Genomic DNA, 9,627 nt, shown 5'->3' with positions numbered 1-9,627 from the left:
TTCCTTCCTTCCTTCCACTCTCTACTCAGTACAGTGTGCTGTATAGCAGGTTATGGCGAGCAGTATATGGTCAGGGATGTAGGAAGCTGGCCTATACTGAGTCAGCCCATTGGTCCAACTAGCTCAGAATGGTCTACACTGTCTGGCAGCAGCTCTCCGGGGCTGAAGGCAGGAAACATTTCTGGCTGTCAGGAGCGAGCCAGCAGTAAATCACACTGTGCAAGTTGGAGTTAGCTCTTTATTAGCAAAAACAGGATCTGCACAGGAGTGTCGGGCCTAATGAGCCCAGCAAGTCATCTCCAGTAGGTGGTGTCTCTCATGAAGGACTTGCTGATATTGAAGGTCCCACCCCTCCCCATAGCCACCTAATCCCCCTCCTCTCCAAGCAATCAGAGACAGTGCTGGCATGAAGCTAACTTCTCCTCTGCCCTTTCCATACCTCCTCTGATTCTGGGAGAAGAGGGAGGAGGGGAGCTTGTCACAGCAGCAGCAGGAGATACCTGTGACTCTTCACCATCCTGATTCATCTCTGCTTCTGGACCTCTGTCTTCCCACCCTCCCACTTCAGCTTCTTCCTCTGATTCTGGACTTCTGTCTGCCACAGACTCTCCCAGCTCACTAGCCCGTTACCTCTTTAGCTTCCGACACCTTCTCTCCTTCTTCTCCCTCTTAAGTTGTCCCACCACCACTCCCTGGGCTCTGAGACTTCTTCCCTTGGGGGTTCCTCAGCTGGTTCCTCCCATCCTTCATCTGCATCCAACCAGTCCATGACACCAGCCCTACCTGGAGATGCTGTGAATGGAACCTGGGACCAGATTCACCACCACTGAGCTGCAGCCCTTCCCTGATGTTGACTCCCAGTTAAGTGGTATCTCTGAAAGTAAGGATGTGCCCAAAGCAGAGGCCTAAGGAATCCCAGGATATGGTCTGAAGGATCATGAGACCATCAAGTAGGCCTGGTTCTGATCAAGTGGAGAGGTGGAATATAAATGCTTTGAGATGTCAATTCCACTAAGGTCATTTCCAAAGTTCTCTCTCATTTCCTTCCTTCTTCATCCCTAGTTTTCTGCAGTCATTTTTTAAAGTGCTTCTAACTCATGTGGGATCTTCCCCTTCCCCTTTGGGCCATCCATCCACATATATTACTATACTCTGCACACATTCTTGCCAAGCTCCTGCATTCATATACCGGTATATATTCAATTAGCTTTAAAGTAAACACAAAAGTAAAACAAGGATGTACCCTGTCCTTATTCCTGTTTATTCTGGCAACCAGTTGCAGGATGAGACAGTAAATTACAAAGCAAGAAAGGGGAAACTTTTTTTGTTGAAACTGGAGACACATTTAGAAGAATCAGAATATGCAGGTGATCTTAACAATTCTTTCTAACATTTCTCTCTATTAAAAAAGAAAAAGACACACAACCGCTTCATTCTTCTTGATGCTGTTTTTCAAAGTGCATTCTTGCACTTTTAAAAAAAAATTATAGCACTTTTACAACTGCGCTACAACTTATATCACATTAACAGAGCAAACTTACATGAGCTTACTTTGAAGTAAGTCACAAAGAGTTGACTTGCCCCCAGGTAAGTAAATAGAGGGTTGTAGCCTTATTCTTACATTTTTTCAGCTAATGCTCCTACTTGCAGTGCGACAGCAGGTTCTCCTGGTGGGAAGAGGATTTTGCTTTGATTTTAAGCAGGATATATTCAGTGCTACATTTAGTCCAACCCCCTGCAATGCAGGGATCTTTTGCGTGTCGAGACCCCCGCAGCCACCCCCTCGTTGGAAAATAACTCACACAAGGACACAGAAATTAGGTTTATGTTATTGGGCAAATTTGGCCACAACTTTATTGAATTACAGAATGTGAGCGGTATTGGTTTATGTTACTGGGCAAATTTGGCCACAACTTTATTGAATTACAGAATGTGAGTGGTATTGGTTTAGGCATTGATTGGACCCAACTATATCTGACTCCTGCCCGCTGCGCAGGAAGTCCGGTAAGGGTAAACCACCGGTAGGGGGAGCCCTGTCGATGCATACCAACTTGAGCTCCCCCAGGTGTTCCCATTGGAGTTGTGTCATGGCCCTAGCCCCTGACCGGGCTTCAGACAAGATGAACACCCCCGGATTCCTTTAACGGAATACCTTTAAGCATGGAGGGGCAGGTGATGGCCACACCTCCCCTCCCCCACACAAGGTCAAACAATGCCTAACCCCAACCCTAACAAAGTTGTGACAATTGCTATGAGGTAGGCGGAAACCAAATGGCCAGCGCCAATTTGCCAAGTGGAAAAATTCCTACTAGGCCCCTCGGACAACCAAGGCGACCAACCAAAGTCCATAGCAAGGCCAGTGCCTAACCTGTAAATAGGGAGGGAGGGCGGGTGATTGAGGAAGCAAGCCAAGAGGAAGTCCTCCAGCTCGCTCCTCGGTTTAAACTGCCCCAGCCATGCCCCCCTGGCCAGAGGATTGGCTGGCTGGGCTCTGACGTGGCCGGGATCCCCCAGGCAACGGGGGACAAAGTCCCCTGCCCCGGTGGGGAGTGGGTGGCCACGCGGCCCACCGCAACTCCTCCCCACTGGGAAGTGGAGCGGATTAGCCCATTGTGGGCCTTGAACCCATCAACCTATGATTAAGAGTCTCATGCTCAATGGACTGAACTATCCACAAGGCTCTTCTCCAGGCTAAAGTTGCAGAGCCCATTATGTGGATTTGGCTTACTAAATGGACCTTCATTCTAAAGAGTTGTAGATTAGGAAGCGTCATGGCTCAGCAGCATGTAAGAAGTCCCAGGGGTAATTCCCCAGGCAGTGCTGGAAGAAACCCCTACCTGAAAACCCGGAGAGGTGGGCCAATGGTCCCACTAGACTTTTTTCTGTTTTGAAGCGGGAGTCAGTCACATAGTGGCAAATGCAGGTTGCAGAAATACAGTCATACCTTGGGTCCCGAATGCTGCAAACCTGGAAGTGGTTGTTCTAGTTTGTGAATGTTCTTTTGGAACCTGAACGTCCGATGGGGCTTCTGCAGCTTCTGACTGGCTGCAGGAGCAATTTGGTTTTTTAATATTTTGGAAGTCGAAAGGACTTCCGAAAAAGATTCCGTTTGACTTCCAAAGTGCGACTGTATATATATTCTTGATTCGGAGCTTGTGCACATCAAACCTGCTTCTCCAAGAGATCAGATAGGGACATGCTAGAACATCTGCAAAGCTGAGCAGAGTCTGATATGGCTTTCTATGATTCTATAGCAGAACTTTTCAAACTGTGTGTTGCACACGTTAGCGTACCGGATGCAGTGTGTAGGTGTGTATGGCAAACAATCCCAGTGTGGTGTAGTGGTTAAGAACGATAGACTCGTAATCTGGGGAACCGGGTTCGCGTCTCCGCTCCTCCACATGCAGCTGCTGGGTGACCTTCGGCCAGTCACACTTCTCTGAAGTCTCTCAGCCCCACTCACCTCACAGAGTGTTTGTTGTGGGGGAGGAAGGGAAAGGAGAATGTTAGCCGCTTTGAGACTCCTTCGGGTAGTGATAAAGCGGGATATCAAATCCAAACTCTTCTTCTTCTTCTTTGCTCCTTCTGGGGCTAAAAGGGGGCTAGTTTAACCTCTGGTTTGCTGGTAAAACTGAATTACTGTGTCGCAAAATAATGCACATCTAAAAAGTGTGTCACCAGCATGAAAAGTTTGGAAAGCTCTGTTTTATAGCTTTGGGCTTTCCTTACATATTTTTAGATACGAGGCAAAAATGTTTCTCTCTAACCAGGCCAGGGGTCTGCAACCTTTAAGACAAAAAGAGCCACTTGGACCCGTTTCCGAAGGAAAAAAAACTGGGAGTCACAAAACTCGTCATTATAAAAATAACTTTTTTGTCACTTTTTATTATTTCTTTGTTTGACCCCTCAGAATTACTCCTCCTCATAGAAATAAACGTTAAATTAACAAGTTACCTTTTGTGTGTGTGTGTGTTCTTCACTCCCCTTCAAAACAGTGACCAGCGTACATGCCCCTTACAGTGTAGCGGGCGGGCGGGTGACGTCGGGACGGTGCGTGACTAACGCACGCACCGCCCACATGTGACGTCACAGCCAGTACAGCGCCCGCCACAGTGGGGAGTGTCGGGGCGCACAATGCACCTCCTCTTCTCGCTAGTATCCGTCCTGGAGCCGCGGCAAAGGTGTAAAAGAGCCACATGCGGCTCCGGATCCGCGGGTTGCAGACCCCTGAACTAGTCCTTTGGCTGATTAACATTTTGTGGCCTTTTAAATGTATCGGTGGAAAGGAGGTGATGGGCTTGTTTCTGTTTCCCCTTTGTTGTGCAGTTTGCGTCCTCCTTTTGTATTTGTATGCTGCAAACCACCCTGTGATCTTTGGACAGAGGGCGGGATAAAAAATTAATAAAAAAGGAATTTTAGGAAAAGGAATAAAAGTGATGGGGAAATATACTGGGACTTGCTTTGACGTCGCCTCACCTCCCTGCAAGCAGAAAAGAAAGAATGCTCATTAAACAGGCAAAGGTTGCCTAACCTTCCTGTAAAGAAATTGGGAAGAACGCTTGATAAACAGGTCGTCAGGAAGAACGCCCTCCGTTTAAGGCAGCCTCCTCTGTTCCTAAAAAGAAAAACAGTACCAGCCCAGACCGGCCGCCTGATGCCAAGTGACAACACTTGCGCTGGCTTGCATCAGCCAGACTGGGTGTGATTGTATTACATAGCATTAATCTCCTTACGCCAGACCTTCTCAGCTTCCATTTTCTGATCTCTGAGCACCCTCTTCTTGGCTGATGTTCTCTCTCTCTCTTTCTCCTTCTCTCTCTCTCCCTCTCTCTCTGGCTCGGCTGGGGTGTGATCGTAAGCTCGTGAGTGCACATCCCTTCCCAAGCAGTTCCGCAGTGCAGTGCCGGGGATTACAAATCATCTCATTAAAGCCAGGCAGCCACTCAGCTGGATGCAAATTACTGACCTCCTCAATTGATGAATGTCAGCCTCTGGGGGGGGGGGGAGTTGTGGGAACGGGGGGGGGGTGAGTGGGGTGGCTGCGGAAAATGTTCCATTAAATAGTATCCATCAACTTGATCACATTTATAAGATGATAAAAAAAGGAGAAGGAAGGAGGTTAAAATGAGGTTCACCGGCACTGGCTCCTTCCATCAGGGGGCCAGCTGGCTGCATGAAATATTAATAGGAACAAGGCATCTCTCTCTGCGTCAGGCTCCAGAGAGGGGGAGGAAGATGACACCGTTATTGGTAACGTCTTGTCCTGCCCATTCTCCTATGTGGCATTTCCAGCTTCCCAGATGGCCGTCTCGTGTCAACTGCACTGCCCGTGACATGACAGGGCTCTCGTGCCCAGCCATTAAGGGCAAAAATCACCTGCGTTTAACTGTGGGTGTTTCAGCTATTATTATTATTATTATTATTATTATTATTATTATTATTATTATTATTATTACTATTACTGCTATTATTACTATTATTATTATTACTATTACTATTATTATTATTATTATTATTATTATTATTATTATTATTATTATTATTATTGGCACCCGCTCTGTGGAACGCCCTCCCACCAAATGTCAAAGAGAAGAACAACTACCAGACGTTTGGAAGACATCTGAAGGCAGCCCTCTTTAGGGAAGTTTTTAATGTTCAACGGACTACTGTATTTTAATACTTTGTTGGAAGCCGCCCAGAGTGGCTGGGGAAACCCAACCAGATGGGCGGGGTATAAATAATAAAATTAGTAGTAGTAGTAGTAGTAGCAGCAGTAGTAGTAGTAGTAGTAGTAGTAGTAGTAGTAGTACCCCGCCCATCTGACTAGATTGCCCCACTCTGCACAGCTTCCAACATATGTAAAAGCATAATAAAACATTACACATTAAAAGCTTCCCTACACAGTGGTTACCTCAGGTTACAAACTTAATTCATTCCGGAGGTCCATTCTTAACCCAAAACCGTTCTTAACCTGAGGTGTGCTTTTGCTAATGGGGCCTCCAGCTGCCACTGCGCAGCTGACGCACGATTTCCATTCTCCTCCTGGGGCAAAGTTCTCAACCCGAGGTACTACTTCCAGTTTAGTTTGTAACCCAAAGTGTTTGTAACCTGAAGCATTTGTAACCCAAGGTACCACTGTACGGGACTGCCTTCAGATGTCTTCTAAGAGTTGTGTAGTTATTCATATCCTTGACATCTGCTGGGAGGGCATTCCACAGGGTGGGCGCCACTACCAAGAAGGCCCTCTGCCTAGTTCCCTGTAACCTCACTTCTCACAGTGAGGGAACCGCCAGAAGGCCCTTGGCGCTGGACCTCAGTGACCGGGCTGAATGATGGGGGTGGAGATGCTCCTTCAGGTATACAAGGCTTATTGACTTGCAACCCTGTATGTAATAAACCTCTTTTCCCCATTCTTCTGGAGCAACTCAGAAGTTTCCAGAAGCCCTGTGACTAAACTCAGAGTGTGTGTTATGAACATGGCATCGATTCACCCAGAAAGGTCCTCCACATAAAGTCTGTTGCCCGAAGTTGTTCAGGTCAAGCCCCAGGGCAGAGGCGTACCTAGGCCCACTTGCCCCCTTGGCAAGGTGATTTATTGCAGTCTCTGAAGCCAGCAGAGACCATGGACCAGAAACTCTAAAAGCTTGTTTCTTGTCACCTTCATAGCCCCTCTGTTGGAAACGTTCCTCTGTTGGAAACAGGGGTGCTTGTCTTTTGGTGCTACGCTGCTACAGGAGTTAGCTAACTCACAAGTGCCAACTCATCCTGCTCCCTGAGTTCAGTGGCAAGGGCACTGGATGGAGAAAACAGGGCATTCTGGGATCAAATTGGAAGCCAGGATGGCTCTTGTAATTCTGGGATGTCCTGGGGAAATCGGGACACTTGAAGTTTGTGCACCATTAGTGCTCCACCAGTGACTCTGAGCAAGAGGGGAGAAGTGTGATTTTTGTGCCCCCTTCCTGGACCTGCGCCATTGGGCGGGGGCCAATTGACCACCCCTAGTTATGCCCCTCTCTCCTGCTAACTCACCAGTAGGCCTGGCTGCCATCGTCCAAGGTAGCTGCCTAGCCGAACAGCTCTGCCACCCTCCACCTTCGTGGGTGCCTGGTCTCCGAGAAAGGGCCACAGAGAACCTTGTTCTCAAGGTTGCCAGGATAATCCCTGTGTTCTTGCCAGGGGCACTAGCCCTATAGGGCTAATGGGTCTTTCCCCTGCCACTCCTGCCAAGTCTGTTGGGATGGGGCTGAGCCCCACCCCAACCCTCCCTCCTCCCTCTCTTACCAGTCCTTTGCCACTTTAGGAGATGCTATGCAGCCTAGAATGGCTTGACAGGAGGTCACCCTAGCCCGTGCCAGTGACAGTCATGTGGCACGCATGACATCACACACATGTGTCACACATCATTCACAACATTGGGCCAGACTCAGCTCATCTGGTTCCTGCCGTGGTTGCCTATGGTGGCTAGAAAGGCCCTCTAAATTTAGTATTTTAAAAATTCTTGAATACTAAGGTTATTATTGGCACTGTGGGTTAAACCACATGGCCTAGGGCTTGCTGATCAGAAGGTCGGTGGTTCGAATCCCCGCGACGGGGTGAGCTCCCGTTGCTCGGTCACTGCTCCTGCCAACCTAGCAGTTCGAAAGCACATCAAAGTGCAAGTAGATAAATAGGTACCGCTCCGGCGGGAAGGTAAACGGCGTTTCCGTGCGCTGCTCTGGTTCGCCAGAAGCGGCTTAGTCATGCTGGCCACATGATCCGGAAGCTGTCTGTGGACAAACGCCGGCTCCCTTGGCCTATAGAGCGAGATGAGCATGCAACCCCAGAGTCAGCCACGACTGGACCTAATGGTCAGGGGTCCCTTTACCTTTACCATTAGGGTTATTATTATTATTTCAAGATTTGGAAGAGGCTATGCCATGGCCAAAGATGGGTTCTGGTTCCCTGAGCAACTTGATGAAAGGAAATCCAGCCTCTGCAATTTCCTGCTCGTCTCCCCTTTCCCTCCCCAGCTCAAAATCCTGCCCATCTCTGGCTTCATGTATTTAAACGTTATGCCCACAGAAATGCCACTTAACATCCCAGGGCAATTGAAGGAAGTCTGTCGTTAAGTCAGCTCAGGCTTTTTTTGAATGTGGCACCGATTTTCTGAAAGCAATTATGCAAGATGACATTTGTGCCTGGGAGTCTGTGCCTTCAAAAGATGCATCTCTGCCAAGATTCCCTCTGGGTGAGGAGAAAGTATAAATGTGATTTATATAAACCATCCTCAAACCATTGATTGCTGTCTGGGAGCCACAGTTGTTAAACGCCAGCCCTTGAGGCAACAGAATCGCACACCTGTCTCTTTAGAGAGGAAACATATATTAGTTTCCTTTCACTTGGCATTTTCTGCGGTTGCCACATCAAAAGCTGAACCTTTTCCAATAGGCCAGCCAGGCTTTTGAAACCAGAAATTGACCCCTTAAGACAGGATGTCCGGGAGAAATAAGAAACACAGTTTAATTTAGGGTGGCAATGAAGTGTTACTTCCCAACATGCTGTTCAATTTGATGCTGAGTTTATTTACATTATCTTTCAAAATGCATATAACCTTAAACTAGGGTTGCCATATTTCAAGAAGTAAAAATCCGGACACAAAAAGTTGTTGAGCTTATGGTGGTGAGAGTGCTGGACTGGGAATGGGGAGACCCAGGTCATGAAATAAACTGGATAAGAAAATATTACAAACTTGCTGGATCAGACCAATGGCCCATCTAGTTCTCACATGGTCAACCAGATAATTAATAATAATAATAATTTTTTTATTTATACCCCACCCTTCCCGCATCAAACCAGGCTCAGGGCGGCTAACAACAAATTTAAAACACTTAATTGATGCTACAGAAAACAGCATAAAATACAGTATAAAACGTGAATAGCAATAAATTCAGAATGCAAAAATCAATTTAGGGGGGAAATCCATCCAATAAATATTAGATGATCACCAAGACTAGCTGGCTAAATTAGTCCTATTTGGTCCAGTGAGGAGACCGGGGAGAATTAGCTATGGGATCCCAGAGTGGGTAATCTTCATAAAAAGGGGAGGGCGAGGGAACAAAGGGTAATAAAAGATCAGGCTAAATTCAAATTAAAGGCTAGGTGGAATAGCTCTGTCTTACAGGCCCTGCAGAAGGAAGTTAAATCCCGCAGGGCCCTGGTCTCATGGGACAGAGCATTCCACCAGGTCGGAGCCATCACTGAGAAGGCCCTGGCCCTGGTGGAGGATAATCTGACTTCCTTAGGGCCCGGGACCTCTAAACTATGGTTATTCATGGACCTTAAGGTCCTCTGAGGGGCATACCAGGAGAGGTGGTCCCGTAAATACGAGGGTCCTAAGCCACAAAGGACTTTAGAGGTCAAAACCAACACCAGATGCCTCTGTGTAAGCAAGACTTGAGCACAACAGCACCCTCCCACACTGTGGCTTCCAGCAATTGATATTCAGAAACATTGCCACCTCTGACTGTGGAGGCCACGCATAGTTACCATGGCTAGCAACCATCAAGAGCTGTATCCTCCATGAATGATCTTTTGCCCCGGTCATTCTCTCTCAGATCGTTGTTGTTATTTTAGCATCAGTGCTGTCCT

The sequence above is a fragment of the Podarcis bocagei genome, assembly GCF_964188305.1.
Source record: "Podarcis bocagei genome assembly, chromosome: 8".
Classification (NCBI taxonomy): Eukaryota; Metazoa; Chordata; class Lepidosauria; order Squamata; family Lacertidae; genus Podarcis; species Podarcis bocagei.
The sequence above is the reverse complement of the archived record's forward strand: the minus strand, read 5'-3'. Positions refer to the sequence as shown.